The sequence below is a fragment of the Tachyglossus aculeatus genome, chromosome 2 (genome assembly GCF_015852505.1).
Source record: "Tachyglossus aculeatus isolate mTacAcu1 chromosome 2, mTacAcu1.pri, whole genome shotgun sequence".
NCBI lineage: Eukaryota > Metazoa > Chordata > Mammalia > Monotremata > Tachyglossidae > Tachyglossus > Tachyglossus aculeatus.
This window is the reverse complement of record NC_052067.1, coordinates 23774790-23799445: the sequence shown is the minus strand read 5'-3', so window position 1 is coordinate 23799445 and position 24656 is coordinate 23774790. Positions and strand designations below refer to the sequence as shown.

The 24656-nt window shown below is 42.7% G+C and overlaps 1 protein-coding gene and 1 long non-coding RNA gene across 3 annotated transcripts in view; one reads left to right on the top strand and one right to left on the bottom strand.

The window, feature by feature from the left end:
• TGFBR2 (transforming growth factor beta receptor 2) overlaps positions 1-24656 on the top strand; it is an 84985-nt gene that overhangs the window by 7133 nt on the left and 53196 nt on the right. The gene's annotated exons all lie outside the window — the stretch shown is intronic.
• On the bottom strand, positions 10401-22171 carry LOC119940842. 2 transcript variants are annotated; one of them, XR_005455056.1, is made up of 4 exons: positions 22089-22171; positions 21069-21187; positions 18490-18671; positions 10401-10839 (listed from the first exon to the last, which is right to left on the bottom strand). It is a non-coding gene; the product is annotated as an uncharacterized LOC119940842 (long non-coding RNA). The 2 variants fall into 2 exon arrangements; XR_005455055.1 differs by lacking the exon at positions 18490-18671.

Here is a 24656-nt window from a genome sequence, read left to right as displayed (position 1 = left end):
TTAATATGATTGATTGGCCGATAATTTATCAACCTTTCTGAATACAGTGCTTTTTAATGTTATATTACATAACATTTGTCATCTCACCTGGTGCTCATCAGTCAATCACATTTATTGAGCACTTAATAAGTGCAGAGCACTGTAGTAAGCGGTTGGGAGAGTATGACACAACAGAGTTGGTTGACGTGTTCCCTGACTACAGTGAGCTCACAGTCTAGAGGGGGAGTTTACTCATGTAAACTTGGACAGAACTTGTGATTCTCTTCTAGTTGAATTGGGTAGTGCATATTAGCAGCAACAATAGTAACATCTTATTTTGCTTTTGCTTCTTTCCTTTTTAAATATGTATATCACCATATGTATTAAGTTGTGGGCAGGGGCCGTGACTACCAACTCTCCCACGTGCTTGGTACGGTGCTCTGCACACAGTGTTCTGCTCTACTGTTTGGGTCTCACTTGTGCAAGATTGGTATTATAATATGTTCCTGACTGATTGCCCGAAAGATTTTGAATGTTGAACAGATGAGTTTATCTCTGTTGGAACTCAGAGAGAAGCTGGACATATAAAAACAACTATCCGTCGAACGAACTGCATTTCCCTTGCGTGCAGCTCTCATCTGCTTTTCCGTGCCACTTTAGAAGACAGGGTGATGCCTTCAAGGAGTAGTAGCATCTCTAGTCTGCCATTTCTCATTAAGATCCCCATGTTCTTATTCTGACCATCTGATCTTGATAAGAGAGGAATGGTTATAACCCTTCACTGATAATGAAGGCAATTCTACACCTACAAACCTCCCCCCCCACAACTCAGACATTTATGATAACCAACTCCATGGGTGTATTTCACCATCTGTTCTGCAAAATTATTGCCCCGAAGAAGTCCATGTCACCACAGTCACGGAGAGAAGATTAAGATAATTGAAATAGCGCTATTTGAGCCTGTGCTGTAAGCTAAGTGCTGAAATGGATACAAGATAATCAGGTCAGACTCGATTCCTGTCTCACGTGGGGTTCACTCTGATTCTGCTCTTTCCATTAGGCCATGTTGCTTCTTCTTGGCCTTTCAGCCTCAAAGTAAAATGAACATGAAATCACAGGGTATAAATATGACTTTCCCACACATTACAGGCTCATATGGCCTTTCAGTTTAACTTGTCCACTGTGGTTGTAGCCTGACACCTACAGACTTTCTCTCTCTGCATGTGAGTAGGAGCCAATTATCTATCTTCTGATTTAAGATGATCAGGTTACTTAATACTTACCAACAGGGTCAGATTAACCCACAAGAAAGTCAAGGCATTTTCCTAGTGACCTGTGGAGCAAGCTGCATATTTTGCCCCTTTCTAGAGATAGGGCGGGGAACCTGTGGCTTGCCTTTATCATTCCCACCACTGCAGTGATATCACTTGTGATGCCCCAGTGACTTGGCATCTTGAATATTAACCTGTTTTTTGTTCTTGTTGCTGTTTTTGCAAGGGGTTTAGAATCTTGAACAGACAAGAAATAAAGGTGCTAACATGGCCTGGTCTGGTGCTGACTCCCAACCTGGGCACCCGAATGCCAGGATTGCTGCCAGGCCTGTGCACATCTCTTCCTGTACTGCTAGAACTTGTAGTCCCAACTCATGTGGGGCAGTTTACCATTTCCTTTCCAGAAGTGATGTGTGGATCATTCCCTTATCACCCCAGGCCCATTCCGGTAATGTGCTGGGAACCTTGCCCAAAAGGGAGGAGTTGTCAGGAGGTGTGTCCAAACAGTCTGAAAGCATCTGGGTTCAGATCGGTGTCAAATGGGCACGGTCCTGTGACCTTGAAGCCAGGGGGATCACCAGGCTGGGGCTGACCTGTGTGTAGTTCTTGTGGAGTAAACCCAACCCTGCTTCCAAAGAGCCGTCAAGTTTACGCAGGAGCAGTTTTCTGAGCATCAGAGTAGTTGCCCTGTAAGGCGAGGGAGACTTTCTGCAGCCTCTAGACTGTAATCTTGTTGTGGGAAGGGAATATGTCTACCAGCTCTGCTATGTTATATTGTACTCATCCAAGCCCTTAGTACAGTGCTCTACCCATAGTAAATTCTTAATAAATATGATTGATTGATTGCCCGGAGCCACTTCTTGTAGAGGCCAGGGTGCCTTTCTAGCCTCCCCAAGGTTCTTTATTCCCGTATGCAAATTCTTCTTTACCATAACCTTCTCAGCCAGTGCTGAATGCAAGCAATATTGAAACAGTGACATGATGTGGTTACAGTTCAATAATGTTGCATCACAGCAAAAGGCTGGGAGTCGGTTGCTCAAGATAGACCAGTGTGGCCTACTGCAGTCAAGAAAGGAGTAGCTTTTTTGGAACAGAAACTTCATAAGAATGGTGAGCCAAGAAAGCAAATTCAAAAACAGAACTGGGGACTGCAAAAACAAGCACGACGGCACAGTCTTTGTGAGTGCACAATGCAACCTGGACTTTGGGAATTTTACATCGGCCCCTTCAGCCTTATTCACATCCTTTTGGGAATTTCACCATCAGTCTCATCATCTTCGAATACGAAGAACAAATAACCATCCCCTTGTCTTCAGTACCGTCTCACTCATTTATATTGGACAGTCTGGTTTTCAGCTGGTCTGTCCCCTGTCTGATGCAAACTTTGTGTTGGGTATTTTCATTTTAAATGCTTCAGCTCCTGCCTCTGATTCCCACCTCTTGGAAGCAGTTCTCGGATTACAGGGATTTGGTAGGGAAATGCAGAGGTAGGGATTAAAGACCCTTCTGAGGATATGTTCTTGGTTCCGTGGGTTTGTGCCAGAAACATTTTGTGTATCCTTATGAAGCCACTGATTACATTGCATAATACCCTATATCATGTACATAACCTCTGTTACATCTGGGACAGTAAAGGGGGGTTTGGCATTTTCTAGTTCTGCCAGTGGTCTTCCTCCACTACACTGTTTATGTCACAGTGCAACATGCCTTCAGCCTAAATGCCTGTAATCGGTAAAAAGGGGTAGTGGCTTTGTACTCTCCCAACCATTTAGTTCAGTGCTTTGCACATAGTAAACACTCAGATACCACTGATTGATTGATTGGAAGGATGCCTTGTGGCTTTTAGGGAGGCTCATGGCAGCCACCCCAAAAGCAAGTCTTTGTCACCTTTCTCCCTCTCACTAACTGTCTAGTTTTGTCACAGCCACTAATGTGATAAAAATAGCCAGGAGGTGGGGAAACTGATCTCCAGGCTCGAAAGAGAAGGTGAGCACTGGGCAGAGGAGACCAACTAAGTTTCCTCTGCTTCTCTGCCCCGGGCTCTGAAGAGCCTCCATCCATCTGGGTGTCCATCCATCCAGTTCTTCCTTCTTTCCTTCTCCCTTTATGAGCCTTCCCTCTGAAGACACAATGCACTAATTCTGTTGGCTTCTTCTGGTGGAAACCACTCTTATTTCATTAGCATGTGTTTCCACCCTGAGGAGCTCTACATGAAGAAGCATGAATTTCACTGGTTGTGAAATGGGGCTCCCATGAGCTTCAGTGGAAAAACACATTCCAGTACATTGAAGGACAACATTTAGTGCAGGTTATCTATTCACAGTGAACTCCAGACCCATCACTCCGAATCCTTACAAAGATTTTGTAAATCAGTAGTGAGAATGCTTGGTTAATCAGTACTGCCTTCTATTCAATGCAGTTCTGTTTAGAGACACCCAATCAAATGACTGCACTGTAGAAAGTGGCCTTCTTACCTGACTAGGTAGGAGAGATGGAGAATGGAATGAAAAGAAAAATCAGTACTGCTCCAAGATAGGGATAGGAAAAAGGTAACCAGAATGGATGGTATACACCACCTTGAATGAGGAATAAAAAAAACCCTTAGCTCCAGTGGGTGTTTGGAGGTGTGTGGGGATTTGAACTTGGAATAAATGCATGCTGAAAGACTCAGTTGAAATATTAACTCTTTGAGCACATGTAATTGTTACTATTATTGTATTGTATTCAGGTGCTTACCGTGGATCAAAAACTGTCCTCTGGATTGTAAACTCCTTGTGGGTGGAGGATATGTCTGTTATTGTACCCTCCCAAGCTCTTAGTACAGTACTCTACACACAATAAGCGCTCAAATAAATACGATTGATTCTAAGCACTGGGAAAGATACCTGTGAATCAGGTTGGACCCAATCCCTGTTCCACAAAGGGCTCACAGTCTAAGTTTGAGTTCACAGTAAGTAGTTGCAATAATAATTGTGGTATCTATTAAACATTTATTATGTTCCAAGCACTGTAGTAGGTTTGGAGTGGAAGCAAGGTAATCAGATTGGACACATTCTCAGCCCAGATCAATCAATCAGTTGTATTTATTGAGCCCTTACTGTGTGCAGAGCACTGTACTAAGGGCTTGGGAAGTACAAGTTGGCAACATATAGAGACAGTCCCTACCCATGGGGTTCACGGTCTCAGACAGGAGGGGAAACAGGAATAGTGAGGAAACTGAAGCACAGAGAAGTAACTTGCCCCAAGTTGTGTAGCAGGAATAGAACCCAGGTCTTTTACTCACTTTGTCATTGGTTATTGATAATTAAAGTTTGTGTTATTAGTTGAATGCTGGTCTGGTTACAGTGGAGACATCATGTTAGCAGAAGTCTTTGTGCCTTATTCAAAAGCTATTTTGAAGGAGTGGGCAATTCAGAATCCTGGTACTTGAAAATGGAATCTTTTTTTTTAAGATTATGAGGATGGGAGTAGATTAGGATCAGTTTGACGATGTTATGTAGATTCAGTGCACGTTCTTCCTCCTACTTAATGAGTCCCATGTGGGACAGGAACTGTGTCTGGTCTGACACAGTTGCATCTACCCCAGTGCTTAGAACAGTGCTTGACACATAATGGTTAATACTAAGAATGATGGTATTTGTTAAGCACTTACTATGTGCCAAGCACCGTTCTAAGCGCTGAGCATGCAAAAAAGCGATCATATTTACTTCTCAGAGTCATTGCCTACCAAACTACGGTCACTTTGGAAAGGTTCTTATCCTAGGTTTAATATTGAACTGCAGTTTTACAGTTTATTTTCAGGGCCACGTGAAGATTCTAGTTGGGCTAGAGTAGTGAAAGTGCAGAGGGACCCCTGGATGCAGCTCACCCCTCTGGTTTTCCCCCAGAGTAGCATATGCTTTGTCTCTGCAGTCATACCCTCCACACACACTTCCATCCTACCCCTTCCTGACACTACTTTTAACTTAGAGCGGTGGCTGCAAAATAGCCACAAAAGAGGTAAAAACTGTGGGAGACAGAGCCAGCTTTAGGTGGGTGAACTGGATTATCACCCAGGGCTAGTTATACTTTGGTTTGTGATATTTATTCAGCATTTACTACATGCAAAGCCCTAATGTTAGGTATAAAATAATCAGATCAGACATATCTCCTGTCAGCCATAGAGGAAGAACAGGTATTTTATCGTCACTTTACAACTGAAAACATCGAGGCAGATAGGTTGTGGCTTGCCCAAATTCAGTCAATCAATCAATCAGTCAGTGGTATTTGTTGAGCCCTTACTATGTCCGAAGCACTGTATTAAGCGCTTGGGAGAGTATATTACAGCAGAATTAGCAGACACGTTCTCTGCCTATAATGAAATTTGCACAATGGCCAGTGGCAGGACTGGGATTAGAATCCTTGTCTCCTGATTCCCAATCTTGTGCCCTTTTTACTAGACCACACTGCCTCTCAAGACCAACAGATTTAAAAATCCTTGTCTTTCCTCCCTGAACTAGAAGTGGCAGAGCTTCTGGGTTGGGGACAGATGGGACAATGAGGAACTTACATAAGCAGTGGTTCACTGGGTGTGGGGGCTCCATGAGGAGGAGTGCAGGGTAAGGAGGGGTCCCGTGGGTCCCAGCAAGCAAATAGTTTCTCTTCCTAACCTCCCCTTCCTCCTTTACACCCACCCTCCAAACCTGAAGTGAACCCACATTACCAAATTTTTAGTGGGCGCCTCACTGCTCTGGGGTGTTTTCCTTTCCATTCCATGGTTAATGTGACCCTTCACGCAGGGGCAAGAATGTGTGGACGTAGACCATCTATTTGGAGTTTTCTTCCTTTCTTTTAGTTACTAGATTTTCTCTTTTAGTGACTAGTTGCATCTTTCTTCCAAAGAACTCGGGCTGCTCTGCTTCACCTCAACATGTTCCAAATGAAGTTCAGAGAGGGGTAAAAGTAACTCCTCTAGGCAGATGCCTCATCAGTGAACATTGCAAAGCAGACAGATGACAAATTGGGCTTTCATGTTTGTGGTGCACAGGGAAGAGGAAAGAACATTTCTCTTCTGTCCCGCTTTGAGTTGTTTCTGGTTTTAATTCAGGAAAATGCTGAAATACTCTAAATGAATATTCTGTTTTTGTACGAAAAGGGAAATGTGTAGAACCGTAATTAGTGTTCACTCCCTTTCAGAGATTTTTCAAATAGTCTGCTTTCTTAAAATATTACTGTAGGAGGCAAAAATTGCCACAGATTTGCAGTTTTCAGCCTGCTGTTTCAGGGAAGGGTGTAACGGTAGAGTCCAGTAATTGTATTTTCGTATAGCCTATAGATACTAATTAGTGTGAAATAGAAATACTTTAACTACCACTTTGAGTGAGCTCCCTGTGACTGAAGAGCTGTTTGATGTTTTGGTCTCAAAATGCACAGCACCATGAAAACACCACTCTAAAAATCCACCTTTAGCATATTTTTACAATTCCAAATCACACAGCACAAACTATACAATGAAGAGTGTATGATCCCCAAGTCCAAATATTACATGATTATCAAAATCCAGATAGATTCTGGTACTTTGTCTCCCAAAAACACATAACTGCGTTTTCTAATCCAGATTTATTTACGTGATTCCCAATGTAATATTGGGGCTTGGCTCTCCTGAGTTTTAGTACCTCTTTCTCTGTCCTGTTTTTTTGTCTCTCCTCCCTTATGCATTTACAATTCACTTTGCTTTCTAAAAGCCAGGCTGTCTTTGGAGTAAATGGTGTGGGAATTTTACCTCAGTGGAGAATGGAGACTGCCTTATTCAAATTTCCCAGATCTTGTCAGGAATTCTGGCTCTGTGAACGGGGATGGAGTTTCCATGATTCATTGACGAACGGTGGTTTTTCCTTTCTGTGAGGAATTTCTAGTCTCAGCTTAAAAACTGAGCTTCCCCCTCAGCTGATATAATAATGATGGTATTTGTTAGGACTTACTATGTGTGAAGCGCTGTTCTAATCACTGGAGGGGGATGCAAAGGTGATCAAGTTGTCCCACCTGAGGCTCACAGTTTTAATCCCCATTTTACAGATGAGGTAACTGAGGCCCAGAGAAGTTAAGTGACTTGCCCAAAGTCACAGAGCTGACAGGTGGCAGAGCTGGGATTTGAACCCATAACCTCTGGTTTCCAAGCCCATGCTCTTTCCACTGAGCCACGCTGCTTCTCTTGGGATATTTGGGATATACCACCCAAATATTGATTTTTTTTTTTAGTGATTCAGGTGACTCAGTTCTGAAATTATTTCCTATAAATGAGGGTACTTAGCAAAAGTTTTAGCAGCCAGGTTTAGGAAATATCCTGTGGATTTACAACTTCCAGTGACTTTAATAGTCCCGTATTTAATGCTTCAAGGTTATCATATGTCATGTTGGCCAAGAAGTGTCATAGATGAGCTGCAGTTTTTAATTGCAAGATTATATTCAGATGTAGATAATCTCTTAGAAGATTTGCCCCCATATTTTGTTTTCGGCACCTCTTTGGGAGCCTGTTATTTTGTTTGAATTCTTCAGTAAAATCTCTGGTCTCATATTTTGCAGATTAGCTGGTTTCCAGGATAGTCAGAACATTCTCTGAACCTCTTTTACTTTTCCTCTTTGTAAATTATTGGTGCCAGTGTTATCTGTTACTATAATAATCCAAATAGCTTTGGGCCTTATCTCTTTTCTGACTGACCGAGTCATTTTCTGGCTCAGTCCTCTTTCTTTCATAACTTTAGTTCTTGGCAGAAATATTTTCCCGATTCCATTGCAGCCAGTGTTCTAGTTGTTTGCATCCACCTGCACAGAATCTCAGAGCGTTTGTCATCTGCAATGGAAACTACTCAGCACCCATTTCAGTGGAAACAACAATCAAGTTGTTGGGATTTTTTGTATGTGTATGTGTGTAGTATTATCTCTGTTTTTTAACTTGTCTCTCTTTTACTGCCTGTCTGTCTCCCTCTTCAGTCTCTCCGCCCCCATGGTTTTTAAAAATGGTATTTGTTAAGTGCTTCCCATGTCCCAGATAATGTTCTCTGCAGTGGGGTAGACAAAACTGAATCAGGTTGGACACAGTCTGTGTCCCACATGGGGCTCACAGTCTTAATCCCCATTTTACAGATGAGGTAACTGAGGCACAGAGAAGTTAACCGACTTGCCCAAGGTCACACCCTCTCTAGACTGTGAGCTCGTGGACAGGGAACGTGTTTGATGTTATATTGTACCCTCCCAAGTGCTTAGTACAGTGCTTTGCACACAGTAGCACTCGATAAATACAATTAATAATAATAACAATAGTAATCACAGCAGATGTGGCAGAGCTGGGATTAGAACCAGGTCAATCAATCAATCGTATTTATTGAGCGCTTACTGTGTGCAGAGCACTGTACTAAGCGCTTGGGAAGTACAAATTGGCAACATATAGAGACAGTCCCTACCCAACAGTGGGCTCACAGTCTAAAAGGAGGAGACAGAGAACAAAACTAAACATACTAACAAAATAAAATAAATAGAATAGATATGTACAGGTAAAATAAATAAATAGAGTAATAAATATGTACACACATATATACATATATACAGGTCCGTCTGACTCCTGGGCCAATGCTCTATCCACTAGGTCATGTTGCTTCCTTCCCTTCACTACTACTCCAAGTTCCTAATATTTTCCTCCCCCCTGCCCAGGGGCGGGGAAGGGCTCATTTTCCCATCTGTTTTGGCAGGCTCAGTTGAGGGCAGGATTCTCCCAGATCCCCTGCAGAGGCAGCAGTTGGGACTGGGATGTCTTTCTCTCTTGCCTACTCTCCCTGACTTTCAGTATATGTGGCTTGATAGTCACTCTCCCCCACAAACCTCATACATATATGCTCTATACATAGCCTCTTCCCCTAAATGTAATTTGTCTGTCCCCAACTCAGATCCTGAGGGCAGGAATCATGTCTCCAACTCTGTAGTATGCTGCTCTTCCAAGTACTTAGTACAGTCCAATGCACACAGTAAGTACTTAATAGATGCCATTGATTTGATTGATTGTGGAAAGAGCAAAGAGAAGCAGTGTGGCTCGGTGGAAAAGAGCACGGGCTTTGGAGTCAGAGGTCATGGTTTCAAATCCCGGCTCCGCCAACTGTCAGCTGTGTGACTTTGGGCAAGCCACTTAACTTCTCTGTGCCTCAGTTCCCTCATCTGTAAAATGGGGATTAAGACTGTGAGCCCCCTGTGGGACAACCTGATCACCTTGTAACCTCCCCAGCGCTTAGAACAGTGCTTTGCACATAGTAAGGGCTTAATAAATGCTATTATTATTATTATTATTATTATTATAAGGACCAAGAGGTAGATTCTACTCCTGGTCCTCACACTTGTATGCTCGGTGATCTCCTGCAAGTCACTTAACTTCTTTTTAATAATAATGATGGCATTTATAAACACTTACTATGTGCAAAGCACTGTTCCAAGTTTTTGCCTTAGTTTCTTCATCTGTACAATGGGAATTTAATACTTGTTCTCCCACCCTTTTGGACTGTGTAGGATAGGGACCATGTCCTATCAGTTTCTCCTGTATCTGTCCCAATGCGTAGCATAATGCTTTCATTCATTCACTTGGTTGTATTTATTGAGTACTTACTGTGTGCGGAGCACTTTACTAAACGCTTGGGAGAGCACAATGTAACTGTAAACAGACACGTTCCCTGCCCACAGAGAGCTTACGGTCTAGAGTGCTCGACACATAGAGTAAGCACTGAACAAATAATAATAATAATGATGGCATTTATTAAGTGCTTACTATGTGCAAAGCACTGTTCTAAGCGCTGGGGAGTTTACAAGGTGATCAGGTTGTCCCACGGGGGACTCACAGTCTTAATCCCCATTTTACAGATGAGGGAACTGAGGCACAGAGAAGTTACGTGACTGTCCAAAATCACACAGCTGACAATTGGCAGAGCTGGGGTTTGAACCCATTACCTTTGACTCCAAAGCCTGTGCTCTTTCCACTGAGCCACGCTGCTTCTCTAAATAAATAAATGCCATTATTATTGTTACAGTTCAGAGGAAAGATTGAGTTATTGGCATATAACTATCGTTAGTGTTTAAAATGAAAGTACTACTTGTTTCTTATCTGGGTGCATAAATATGCTTAAAAAGCTGTATTGGAATTAGGCTCTAACTTATAAGGTTTATATTTACAAAGTGTACCTCATTGTAGTGTTGCATTTACTAGTTTCAGTATCTGGTGCCGCTTTCAATTCTGCTTCTGCTTGAACACAGCAATTCCGTTCCTGATGGATTGACACACTCCAGGCTAGTCCGCCTACCACTGTTGCCTCCCAGCCGTCAATTACCCCTTAAAAACATTTTCCGTCTTTTCTGCTTGGAGTGGCAGCCATTCAGTGGAGATGGAGAGCTCAAGTAGGTTAGAAATGGAGATTTAGAAGTCAGAAGCTCTGGATTTGACAACTGGTTATATTTTGGCTTACCCAGTGGACTTAAGCAAGTCGCTTGAGATTCTCTTTGCATCTCTTTTTGTCCTTGTAGAGTGGGGAAAAATGAAGATCATATCCCATATTCTGAAGGGCACGTTCAGTCAACTCTGAAAGATTGCAGGAAGCAAGTAAATTGGTGAAATTCAGCTCCAAGTTTTATTGTATGCAACATTTGCCTCCCCCAGCCCCCTGAAGAATTGAAAAATATGGGAGAATCAAGTTCATTATGAAAGAGGAATTGCTAATTATGATGGAGTTGACTGTAAGGTGGTTGTGAGCAGGAACGTGACTACCAACTCTGTTATATTGTGCTCTCCTAAGGATCTCGTACAGTGCTCTGTGCACAGTAAGCGCTCAATAAATGTGATTAAGTGATAGATTGAAAGGTGGACAAGGCTATGTCCTGACACTTTAGGACCAAGGATTCCATCAATGCCCCTGCTGGGGCCAGCAGGGCATCTTGTGAGTCAGCAGGCAGGTTCTTCTCCGCATTGTACTTGTGGTCAACAAGCAGTAGCAGCATAGTGACTGGTGCTTAGTGCTGAGACCTGGCAAGAGTTGCCTTGAGAGCCACTGGGGTCTTCTCTGTACACATTAGCCAGCTAATTTTCTGGATTTCCCTGCCCACAATGAGTTTACAATCTAGAAGGAGAGACAGCGTGCACAATACCCATTGTGGTTTTTCATTCAAAAACCTTGACTGTTGATGGCATGGCCCCAGGAGGCCAAACTAGGATTAGTATCCAAGTTTCCTGATGCCCAGAGAAGTGTTCTTTCCACAGATCAACAGTCAGGAAATGCAGAAATGCTACCTGAAAGGTGTGCTGAACTTCAGCCTTTGGCATTCAGTGCTTTTGGGAGTCTGCAAAGCCATCTGGAATTGGTTTTTTAGGACCTGATATGGGGGAGGCCCCATTTTTGATCAGTGGTTGTTTTGCAGGAGTCTGCTTCACTTCTTCTGGAAACCAGGGCTTAATGGAATAACCATTGCAGTTGAGTGCTGGGTAGAGTTTTCCTTTTTCAGCTTTTAAATAAATTGAATTTAATGAGTATTTACTGTTTGCAAAGCACTGTACTAAGCGCTTGGGAAGGTATGGTATAACAGAGTTGGTAAACGTGTTCCCTGCCCATGACAAGCTTTCGGTCTAGATGGGGAGATGGACAATGATATAAGTAAATTATGGATATGTGCGGAAGTGCTGAAGGGTGAATTGAATAGTTCTAACAATAATACTTATATTTGTTAAGCTAATAGTTTTAGTAATTATGATTATATTTGCTAAGCTCTTTGTGTCAAGCACTGTTCTAAGCACTGGGGTAGATACAAGATGATCAGGTCGGACATGGTTTTGTCACAGCAGTACCCGAAAATTGAGATATTTCCATCTGTCACTGAAAACTTTTGATCTGTTATTGATTCATTCAGTCATAGGTTAATCTTCTAATATTCGATGCCATATAAACTCATAAAGAACACAATAATTGTATGACATAAAGCAAGTTTCCCACCCACAGCTGTTCTGACTTCAGGCCTTGCCACTTTGTTATATGTCTGTCCTGGAGGAACTCTGGTGTTGATTAAACAATCGATGGAATTTGAGTGCTTGCTTAGAACAGTGCTTTGCACATAGTAAGCGCTTAATAAATGCCACCATTATTACTATTATTATCATCCCAAACTTGAGGTCAGGATGTAGTGTAAGATTAGTTTTAGAGAAGTGAATGAAGTTAAAAATTTCTGTCAACATGACCTCATTCCCCCGATTTTGCATTTAAGGTATCATAGGAAGCACCGACTTATTTTAAGAAGTTTGAAACCAAGCCTAATGTACCCTTTCTGGGTGAGTAAATCCTGCTTCCCCTGTTATGGTTCAGTTAGACTGCATTTAAACATCGTTGCTCAAACGGTGCAGTGAGATCATTTTAAAACAAAGAATTGTAAACTTTTTAAAAATCAAAAACTACCAGAAAGTTTCCACATATTCAGCAAGTCATTGGTATTTATTGAGTCTTTGCTGTGTGCAGAGCACCACACTAGGTGCTTGGGAAAGTACAGTGCGATAGACTTGGTAGGTACAGTCCCTGCCCACAGGAAGCTTACAGTCAACAGTGGAGACCCACATTAAAATGAGCTTCAGAGAGGGGGAGTAGTAGAGTATTATGATGTTTATATAAATGCTGTTTGGCTTAGATTTTAGTGGTGCTATTCATTTCAATTCAATCATTTATTGAGGGCTTACTGAGTGCAAAGCACTGTGCTAAGCACTTGGGAGAGAGTACAATATAACAACAGACACATTCCCTGCCCACAGTGAGTTTACAATCCAGAAGGAGAGGCAGACAGTAATCCCACCCTCATCTCTACAGTGTTTATGTCCATATCTTTGTTTTATTTATATTAATGTCTGTCTCCCCATCTAAACTGTAAACTCCCTGTGGACAGGGAATGTGGCTACCGGTTATTTTATTGCACTTTGCGAAGTGCTTAATACCGTGCTCTGTGCACACTGATTGATAGACTAAGTGCCAAGGTGCTTAAGGAATACGTAGCCAAGTGCGTAGTTGATGGTAAGGGGAGGGTTGATAGAGGAAATGAGGGGGCTTTGTCATTTTTTATACAGGTACTACTTACATTCCTTCAGAACTTGAAAAGATCAGCATCTTATTCATTTTTTAAACAGAAGCACAGATTTATCTCTTGCTGGAAGTTACTAGTTTCATCTCTGAAGATCTTACATTCTTTTGTGGTCAAGATTTTCTGTCAGTGGATTCTGCTTCTCCCAGGCACTCAGATTCCTATCTTAACCAGTACTGCAACTTCACATCATATTTTTCTGGATCTTTGCTGAGCTTCAGTAAGCACTACTGTCTTTGACACACTCCGAAGTGTAATTTAGGGAGAATTACGATTTGGCCAAAAATTAAGTCGTGTACCCCACTGTTGTTTTGCCAATTTAATCTTTTCCTTCCTCTTTTGGAATCCTTAAGGCAATTTAAAGTCAAAAAAAAAGTTCAAGTGGAGCCTATCTATGCAGGCCACTGGGTTTAAGGATTATATTTTTTGAAACCCACTCAACATAATTCTGCTTCTGTAATTTCTGTCTGCAAGGGTAATATTTTTTTTGGAGGAAAATGTCCATCCATGTAAACCATTAACTCATTTCCAGTGTTTTTTAGGAATGATTTTACCATCTCAACTCAGTTGATGGGTTGAATGAAGTTGAGTCTCTTTTTTACGTCAGCAGGTCTAGCTATTTATTTTGAGCCTGGGGACTTTGAAGTATTGGGACAGGAAAGAAAGGGGGAAATAGACAAGAAAAAGAGAATGTAGAGAAAAGAAGGGATAAATGGGAGAGAGGGAGGAAAGAAGGAAAGAGAAAGAGGGTGGAATGGGGATGGTGAGAGCACTTGAAAATGTCTCTTCTGTTATACTCTCCCAAGCACTTAGTACAGTGCTCTTCCATGCTCCATTAAGGAACTTTCTGTGCCTGCTGCATTAGCATGGCTTCACCCTCCTTCTCCTCTCCTCCTCCTCCTTCTCCTCTTCCACTGGCCCACCAATATGGGCATCTGACCCAGGCCTGTGGCCTGGTGAGGGCTGCAAAATCCCACCTATCCTTGGGCCAGGTAGGGGACCCTGGTGGGAGTTGAGTGCTGCCCACTGTTGGGTAGGGACTGTCTCTATATGTTGCCAACTTGTACTTCCCAAGTGCTTAGTACAGTGCTCTGCACACAGTAAGCGCTCAATAAATACGATTGAAGGATGATGATGGATGGATAGACTGGAAGCCACCCATCTGACCCTTTTCCAGCTAAGACTGTCCACAATGCCTAACGACTTGTAGGGACAAAGCTAATGCCATCATCCCCATGGGAAAAATGGCCCAAATTGCTCCCGTGTGGTGGACACCTATGTCTCGTTCTGTCTTCCTTGGTGAGATTGCCCTTCAGATAATGCAGTAAAAAGACAAAGCCATTGAGAAACGCAGCTTTCCTAGGACACTTGTTTCTTAGCTCGTCTACATAGAACAGCCTTTAATCTTTCATACCCCTGGTGACTGAGGGAGAATTTTTTCTTTTAAAAATATATAGGATTGGTACTTCTTGATGACACCAAGAATTTGTTCCCGATAGATTTGTGGAACCAGCGCAAAAAGACGTAAGAGAAACTGTGCTCGCAATACTCCTCCTTCATAAATATGACACATTTAGGCTGCTGCCCGGATTATCTTTGTCCAGAAACGCTCTGGGCATGTTACTCCCCTCCTCAAAAATCTCCAGTGGCTACCAATCAATCTGTGCATCAGGCAGAAACTCCTCACCCTCGGCTTCAAGGCTCTCCATCACCTCGCGTCCTCCTACCTCACCTCCCTTCTCTCCTTCTACAGCCCAGTCCGCACCCTCCGCTCCTCCACCGCTAATCTCCTCACCGTACCTCGTTCTCGCCTGTCCCGCCATCGACCCCCAGCCCATGTCATCCCCCGGGCCTGGAATGCCCTCCCTCTGCCCATCCGCCAAGCTAGCTCTCTTCCTCCCCTCAAGGCCCTACTGAGAGCTCACCTCCTCCAGGAGGCCTTCCCAGACTGAGCCCCTTCCTTCCTCTCCCCCTCGTCCCCCACTCCACCCCCCCCGTCTTACCTCCTTCCCTTCCCCACAGCACCTGTATGTATGTATATATGTTTGTACATATTTATTACTCTATTTATTTATTTTACTTGTACATATCTATTCTATTTATTTTATTTTGTTAGTATGTTTGGTTTTGTTCTCTGTCTCCCCCTTTTAGACTGTGAGCCCACTGTTGGGTAGCGACTGTCTCTATATGTTGCCAATTTGTACTTCCCAAGCACTTAGTACAGTGCTCTGCACATAGTAAGCGCTCAATAAATACGATTGATGATGATGATGATTTAGGCATCAAAATAAAACTTTGCCATCGAAGCCACGTGTTCCTTCCTGATCCTCTCGATGTAGCTACGTATTTCTCTGCTACTTCCTATAGGGCTCTCCTCAGGGAGGAGGCATGCTCCATGAGAGGGGCTGCTTGGCGTTAGTTCAGTAGTGTATGGACAGAGGAAGCAAAGGGAAGCAGAGGTACCTGGGGAGAAATGCAGGGCTACAGGGATCTACTTCCATCATCCTCAAGACCTCTGGCTGTTTGGGTTGCCCCTTCCCTCTCTCCCTCCCCACACCACCTATTTATGGTATTTGTTAAGCACTTACTATGTCCCAGGCCCTGACCCAAGTCCTGGGGAAGGTTCATGCTAATCAAGTTGAGCACAGTCCATGTCCCACATGGGGCGCCCAGTCTTAATCTCCACTGTAAAGATGAGGTCATAAAGGCACAGAAAAATTAAGTAATTTTCCCAAGGTTACAATAGCAGAAAAGTGGAGTATCTGGGATTAGAACCCAGGTTCTCTGACTCATAGGCCCTTGCTCTTTCCACTAGGCCATGCTGCTTCCCTGCCCCTTTGTGGGAACCTCCTTGTATTGAATTCCCAGGTAAATTCCCCCCTCCTCAATTAGTACATTGAGGAGAGGAATATGGTTCCTTTTTCATTCATTCATTCAATCATATTTATTGAGCGCTTACTATGTGCAGAGCACCGTACTAAGCACTTGGGTGACTACAGTATACCAATAAATAGACACCTTCCCTGCCCACAACGAGCTTACATATGTATATTTGTGTGTGTGAGATGCAAGAGATTCTCCACTTCTACCATTTGTAAATAATTTCTACCTGTCTTTCCCACCTCTTGGACCCGTAGCTCCTTGTGGGCAGGGAGTATATTTTTGCTTCTGTTATACTTTCCCAAACTCTTAATCCAGTGCACTGTACCCAATAAGCGTTATTACATGTCATTTATACCACCACTGTTACTCTCTCAGCAGCACTCATGCTCATGGAAAGAATGTCTTTGGAACTTAACTTGTACTTCCCAAGTGCTTAGTACAGTGCTCTGCACATAGTAAGCGCTCAGTAAGTACGATTGAATGAATGAACACATCACGTGGGCCGCAACAGTGAGAGGCCTCTACAAAGTTAATAATTATGGGCAGCTTTGTGACTGGATTTTCAGCGCTGGGGTTGTCAGGATCCTGTTATCACCGGACTTGTTGGATGCTGAATTTTGTCTTTTATGTTTACATTATTTCATCTTTCTTAGCGGGCCTGTCGCCAAACACTTCCCCACCAAATTTTTAGATGCTGATTCCCCTGGAAAGCTAGGGATGATGTCTGACTCTCATCTGTGATTTTTTTTGTTTAATAATTCTAATAATAATAATTATGGTATTTGTTAAGCGCTACTCTGTGCCAGGCACTGTTCTAAGCGCCGGGATAGATACAAGATAATCAGATCAGACACAGTCTCTGTCCCACGTAGGCCTTACAGTCTTAACCCCCATTTTACAGATGAGGGAACTGAGGCACAGAGAAGTGAAGCGGAATGCCCAAGATCACACAGCCGACAAGCGGATTAGAACCCATGACCTTTTGAGTCCCAGGCCCGCATGCTGCTTCTCTTGTTTCCCAGCGCTTAGAACAGTTCTCTGAACATAGTAAGCACTCAATACTACTACTACTACTGCATGCATATACATATATGAGTGACACTTGAAATATGTTCTTCCAAAATGAAACACCAGACAGTAAGATGTTATTCATGGATGATTGAAAGGACAGAGTCCTCTTCACCATACACAATAATAGTAAGTAGTAATGGCATTTATTAAGCACTTAATGTGCCAAGTTCTAAGTGCTAAGTAAACGGTGCTGAATTAGATGTGGTTGTTGGCCCTCCAGTCTAACAATAAGTTGGAGGACATGGGGCAAAAAGATCTCTGACATCTTTTCAGCAACAAGCACTGTTAGGCTTTCACCTGCTTTACAAAATTCAGTTGAATGTTTGCTCATGGTAGCCAAACAGTATCAAGAGGCCCTTCTGTCTTGCTCGAACTAGTGGAACCGAATCCCAGAAAGCCCTGGAAAAACCCAGTAATGCTTCTACTTTTTCAGTTTCAGTTCTTTGTAACACTGTGCATATGCCCTAAGGAAAATAGCCTGTGTCAGATCCGCTCGGGTTTAATTGAAATGTTGCTTTATATAATAATGTTGCCTTTATATAATGTTGCTTTTAGATACTGTAGAATCCTGATGAGCTTTTTTCTTAAGTCCCGAGCTTCTGTCTCATATGAGAATTTCTGTTTTTGACAAGAGCAAATTCAAACCCTAAGGGGTTTAAGATTGGTTCCAAATTCAGGCTCCACAGTGATTCCTTCATTCCTCCTCTCAGAAAATCCCCTGAGGCTTTCTGCATACATCACCTCCCCCACATGCTTCTGAGTCACTTTGCACAATGTTTCAAATAAACTTCTAGTGCCCCATGCTTGGACTCTCAGAATCTCTGAGGAAGAGGCCAGATCCTATCAGAATATGGCTGATAAACACCTCTCATCCAGAAAAAATAAAAAAAGGTTCAAACCTCAACGTATTAATTTTCCTTCTCCAGCCTGCTTTCCTTTTACCTAAATTAGCTTAAGGATTATTTATGGCACCCGCATTTCATAATTACAACTTCATTTCTACATCCAAATGCAATATGAAAACAGATTCGTTAGCGGCCTCCTCCAGATACAACCGTAGGATTTTAGTTGTGTTTGTGAGTGCTTAGTTTCATTTTTTGTCTGTTGTATTGGACTCTCCCAAATGCTTAGTACAGTAGTCTGCACATAGTGAGCACTCAATACATACCATTGATTGATTTTATATCCTTACTGGATGACAAGAAATGTAGGCATTCCAATACATTCAGTAACTCAATGCCATTTTCATTAATTTAGGTAGAAGGTGCCTGCTGAGCAGAAAAGGTTGAAGCCAAACTCTGAGCTGCAATGTGTTAATCTCTGCTTAATATCACACCAAAGTGATGTTTACTGTAAAAAACAGAAAGATTATGTCCCAAGTGCGTAATACACAGGAAAGCCAGAGATCAGACCATACATGGTGCTTATTCATACACGGTGTTGTGAGAACTAGCAGAATTGCCCAGCTACAGGCAGGTTCTCGTATTTTAGTTTCAAATTTCCTGCCCTTTGTTGTACTTTCTTGAAAACGTAACAATACATGAAAGTTGTTTCTTTTACATTTCATTTCCTCTGGTTGAAAAACACGAAGAGAAGGTTACAGACTATCCTGTTATCTGGACTCCAGAGCGAGTCTGAAGATTTCATTTTGACTCTAACTCCAACCTGTGGATAGGTTAATGTAACTATTTTAGCAGTTGGTTAAAAGTTTTTGTGTTTATGAAAAATACACAACTCTTTTCAGTTTTAAACAGGGGTTGTGAAAGAAAGATTCAGTGGAAATTGAGACCATTTTTATCAGCCTAATTTGGGTCCCAAAACCTGCTGTTTTGGCAGGGGCAAAGAAAGATGATTTGTTAGTCCTCTGAAATTATTTCTTAGAGTTCTCCTATGTCTTATTGGCCTTTGGAGGGATTTGCTTCTAATTCGGTACCCTTGACCACCCCCCCCCCCCCGGGTCCCCCGCCCCCCCGTGCTTTCCAGTTATCACCCCATCAAACTCCTACCATTCCTCTCCAAACTCCTTGAGTGAGTTGTTTATACCTGCTGCTTCCGTTCCTCTTCTCCAATTCTCTTCTCCACCCTCTGCAGTCTAGCTTCTGTCTGTGCAATCAACCCTCTCTAAGTTCATCAGGGACCCCCACCTCCTTGTGAAATCCAACGGCCTCTACTGCATCCTAATTCTCATCGACCTCTCTGCTGCCTTCAATGCTGTGGACCACCAGCTTCTCCTGGAAACGATACCTAACCTTGGCTTTACCAACATTGTCCTCTCCTGGTTCGCCTCCTGTCTCTCTGGCCACACCACAAACTCTTTCGCTGGCTCCCCTGCCTCTCACCCCCTAACTGGAGGTCCTTGAAAGCTCAGGTCCGGGTTCCCTGCTATTTTCCATCTACACCTACTCCTTTGGATAACTCATTTGCCTCTACAGCTCTATGAAGATGATTCCCAAATCTACCTCTCCATCCCTGACCTCCCTCCTGCTCTGCAGTCTCGCATTTCCTCCTGCCTTCAAATCATCTCTTCCTGGATGTCCCATTGACACCTCTGCCAAGCCCCAAACCTTGGTAATATCCTTGACTCTTCTGTCATGCAACCCACATATTCAATCTGTCACCAAATCTTACTGGCTCTACCATCAACAACATTTCTAGAATCTGCCCTTTTCTCTCTTTCCAAACACTGATCATGGAACTTATATTCCACCTTGACTGCTGTATGAGCTTGCTGTTCTCCTTTCTCTCATTCAACCCACATGTTCAATCCATCCCTAAATCCTGTTGGTCCACTTTCACAACATTGCTAAAATCCACCTTTTCCTCTCCATCCAAACTGCTGCCACGTTAGTACAATCACCCGTCCTATCCCGCCTGGATTACCTCATCAGCCTCCTTGCTGATCTCCCAGCCTCCTGTGTCTCCCCACTCCACTCCATACTCTGCTGCCCAGATCGTTTTTCTACAGAAACACTCAGGCCATGTTCCCCCACTCCTCAGGAAACTCCAGTGGTTGCCCGTCCACCTCTGCATCAAACAAAAGCTCCTCACCATTGGCTTTAAAGCACTCAATCACCTTGCCCCCTCCTGCTTCACCTCACTACTCTCCTAGTGCTAACCTTCTCACTGTGCCTAGATCTTGTCTACCTCACCACTGACCCCCTCACCCACTTCCTGGCCTGGACCACCTTCCCTCCTCAATTTCAACAGACAATGACTCCCCCCCATTCAAAGCCTGACTGAAGGCACATCTCCCCCAAGAGGCCTTCCCTGACTAAGCCCCCCCCTTTCCTCTTCTTCCACTCCTGCTGCATCACCCTGGCTTGCTCCCTTTGTTCATCCCTGCCTTATAGCACTTATGTATATATCCTTAATTTATTTTTATTAACGTCTGTCTACCCCCTCCTAGACTGCAAGCTCATTGTGGGCAGGGAATTTGCTTATTGTTGTATTGTACTCTCCTAAGTGCTTAGTACAGTGCTCGGCACATAATAAGCACTCAATAAATATGATTGAATGAATGAATTAATGAACCTCCCTGCCTCTTGTCTCTTCCCCCTCCAACCTAGGTGTCATTCTGCTGCCTGAATCTCTTAATGGGCAGGGAATGTGTCTGTTTATTGTTATATTGTACTCTCCCAAGCACACAGTAAGCACTTAGTAAACATAATTGAATGCTTGATTGAAGGCAAGTGGTAGTGACTCCTTTATCTATGCTTTTCCATACTGGTGCAATTGAGCAGTACTCACCAAGGGTCCCAAAATTGTGTCGCATGGCTCAAATGCTCCAACCCACCAGCTTTGGAGAGTGGACTGAATTCTAAAAATCATCTGTTAGACTTCAGAATACTTGTGTCGTGGTATTTTATCTATTGGGATAAAAAATCAGCCTTAGGCTAGGTTATTGTTCATATTGAGCCTAACATATCCATGACCAAAATGTAAACCTTTGAAATTATGTGGTATGTAGCTTTTATTGCAAATATCAACGCCCTAAATCCCTAAATGCATATTTCCCATTTTCTGAGATAATGGAAATGCTGGCAAGATCTGGGTGGAAAATGGATCTTTGTCAACTGACTTAATATTCCTACCTTCAGGCCTCGTGATATAGGGATGAGGGATCCACTGTTGTTCACCCAGGACTTGCCCCTAAGAGTAAGGGCTTGGAAAAAAGCAGAACCCAGCCAAGTTGCTAGAAATAGGTCCCTTCATTAACCGAGATAATTATGGAAGGAGTCAGACATTTTTGCATGCTTCTGAGCCTTCCAGCTTTGGTTTTTGTTTTATGTACTTTTTCTCAGAAAAAACTCTCCTCATACAACATAGTAAGTGCTTTTTAAGGGCAAGCACTGTGCTAAGCACTACCTCTGGTGCATTTCGGGGGTTTTTTTTTAGATGAGGACATGGGTTGGTGAGAGAAGAATTGTGCCTTCCCTCCACCTGGACACCCAGAATTTGGGAGCTTCAAAGTTTTAAAATAGAAAGAATAAATCATAAAGAGGCCTTTTCATTTAAACTGTGACCACTTTACTGCCTCACAATAGGGGATAAAAACTTTTGCAGCATTTTATACAGTCAGAATGTAAAAAAACTGCTTAGTGCCACACCACTCTACATATGGAAAGCAATCATTCTTGACCAAAGCATCAGAGTACACAACCTGAGCCCCAAATACTCGAATAATACTCTTCAGTTTTCACCCTCTGCTGACTCTTAATGTGCTGTTCTTTGAACTTGTGGTTCAGGCGATTTTAAAATGATCATTACCTAAAATCCATATGAATTATTAGTTGCAAAAGCTGTTCCTTTGATCTGAAACATTTAATTTGGGTTACTGAGACCTATTTGAACAGTTTCAAAGCTTCCAAGTGTACAGAGGAGTTTTGGTGGTCTCCATGGAAACAAAGGCCTTCTAGAATCTGCAACCCCGAATCATCATCAGTGGTATTTATTGAGTGCTTACTGTAGGAGTACAGCCAAGTTGGTAGACACATTCTCTGCCCGCAGCGAGCTTACAGTCTGAAATGAGTATAACTTTGAAGGTGGAATGAAGTTAATTTGATTCAGTGATATTTATTGAGCACTTACTATGTGCAAAGCACTTTAGAACTGGGGAGAGTACAGTACATTAGAGTTGGAGGACAGGTTCTTTGCCCACAACGATTGTTTTCTCTAGTTAGTTGACTATTAAAACCACATCTCTTACTTTGCTCAGCTGGCCTTTTCTACACATTTCTTCTGTGGAAACTAATCACTCCGTATTAACATTCATGGCTTTGTTTTTATTTCTCTCCTCGTTCCATCCCCAACCTCTTCTTTACTGCTGCCTAGTTTCATCTCCTCACATCTAGCTCCATCTTTTCACACGAGATCAGAAACTGTGGCCAGAGTCTGCTGGCCAAACAAATGCTGTATTGTTTCTACAGGGTAATAGCATATGTGTCAGCAGACCCATCGTATATGTAAAATTCACCCAAGCATGTTTGAAGCATCCTGGTCACAAGAGAGTTCAAAACTAAAACATGACTTTGAAAAAAGGAGTAGAGAAAAGCTTGGCCTAGTGGATAAAACTTGAGCCTGGGAGTCAGAAGGGCCTGGATTCTAATTCCAGCTCTGCCACTTTTCTGTTGTGTGACCTCGGTCAAGTCACCTATCTTCTCTTGTGCCTCAGTTACCTCCCTCATCTGTAAAATGGGGATTAAGATTATGAATCCCAGTGGGACAGGGACTGTGTTCAACCTGATTAGCTTTTATCTACCACAGAGCTTAGTTCTGTGCCTAGCACATAGAGCTTAACAAATCCTTAAAAAAAAGAAGTATGTCCATAAATACCTTTTCGGATTGCCTCTCATTCTTGGCTCCGTGCCTCTTGTATTAAATACAAGCTTTAGTGAGATAACACAACTTCTTACTGAAAAAAGGAACACAATTGAATTAGATCCTGATATAACTGAGGAAAGAAATTAACGTGAATACATGTCTCTGAAGTGGGGTGGCTTTTTTTTGCACAGAAGGTCCATGAAGCAGAGGCAAATGGCCATTATGGCATGGAGCAATCTGAAGGTAGATGGAAAAATGCATATACTCATTATCAGAAATACTTGGTCTGAGTTCTGCCATTTTCCTTTACTTGACACTCACACTGTGTCCTGCTCCCAAATCCAACCTTGTCGCTTCTTTGGTCATATATCCTGCCCAGCCAAACTACCTCCCCAGGACTCAGCTCAACTGTTATCTTGACAATTCTAGGCTCTTAGGATTCAACCAGGATGGCTCTTCCCCTTCCATGCTGCTTTGACTTCTGAAGGCATGTCAAACTGGTGATCAGAAGGGGACCCAACCGAATGCCTGAATTACTGAAACACTGTCCTCTTAAAACGTCAGAGAAGTCTCAGTAGGAAGAGAGGGAGGCGTAGGGTCTTACTGAAGCTGGAAATGTATTTTAGAATATTTTCTTGCAATGAGAGAGCCTTACTTGATTCATAGCTGAAGGTACCGTGTTCCCTTCTCCTCTCTTACTTCTTCCCCAACTCAACCCATGGCCTCGCCCTCCTAGCCTTTCACTTTGGAGGAACTTCTCTGAACCACTCAGCATTCATCAGTGACGCAGATGGAGGCATATACTCGTTCCTATATAAAACATACACTGCTTGTGTGTTGTATGTGTGTTTATATTTAGAGAGAGAGCGTATTGTACTGCCCGTTTCCACATTTGAAAAGCAGTTCTACACTGGCTGAGTCTGTGCAAGACAAACAGTAAATTCAGTATGAAAATTTACAGACTAATTTACAGCCATGTTATGTATATTCATATATTATATATAATATACATATTTTATATGTCTGTATAGAGAGAGCATATTGCACTGCCCAGTTTTCACATTTGAAAAACAATTCTACACTGGCTGAGTCGGCAGAAGACAACCAGGAACATTAGTATGAAAAATTACAGACGATAATAGATATACAGCAAATTATATATATATATATATATAATATACATATTATATACACTTGCCTCTAATGAAATTGATATCTTTAGCCAGCTTTCATTTGGGGGATTTGTAGCTTTTGTCGGATTCTTTCTGGAATGTGTGAAAAGCTTTAGATCGTAGTGACGCAGGAATTTTTCTGGTACAACTATAGTCCTTCTGTATGCCGCCTGATGGGCTCAAGGGAGGTGAAAGGTTTTAGTGTCTTTCCTCACTGTATTGCCAACCCGTCAGGATTTTGAGGACAGCTCTGAAGTCTACAATGGTGGGAAAAACAAGACTGGGAACTGTTGTCAGTCAATTAGGGAGATGCACCCATAGCCGTCTCTGAGGAGGGATTATT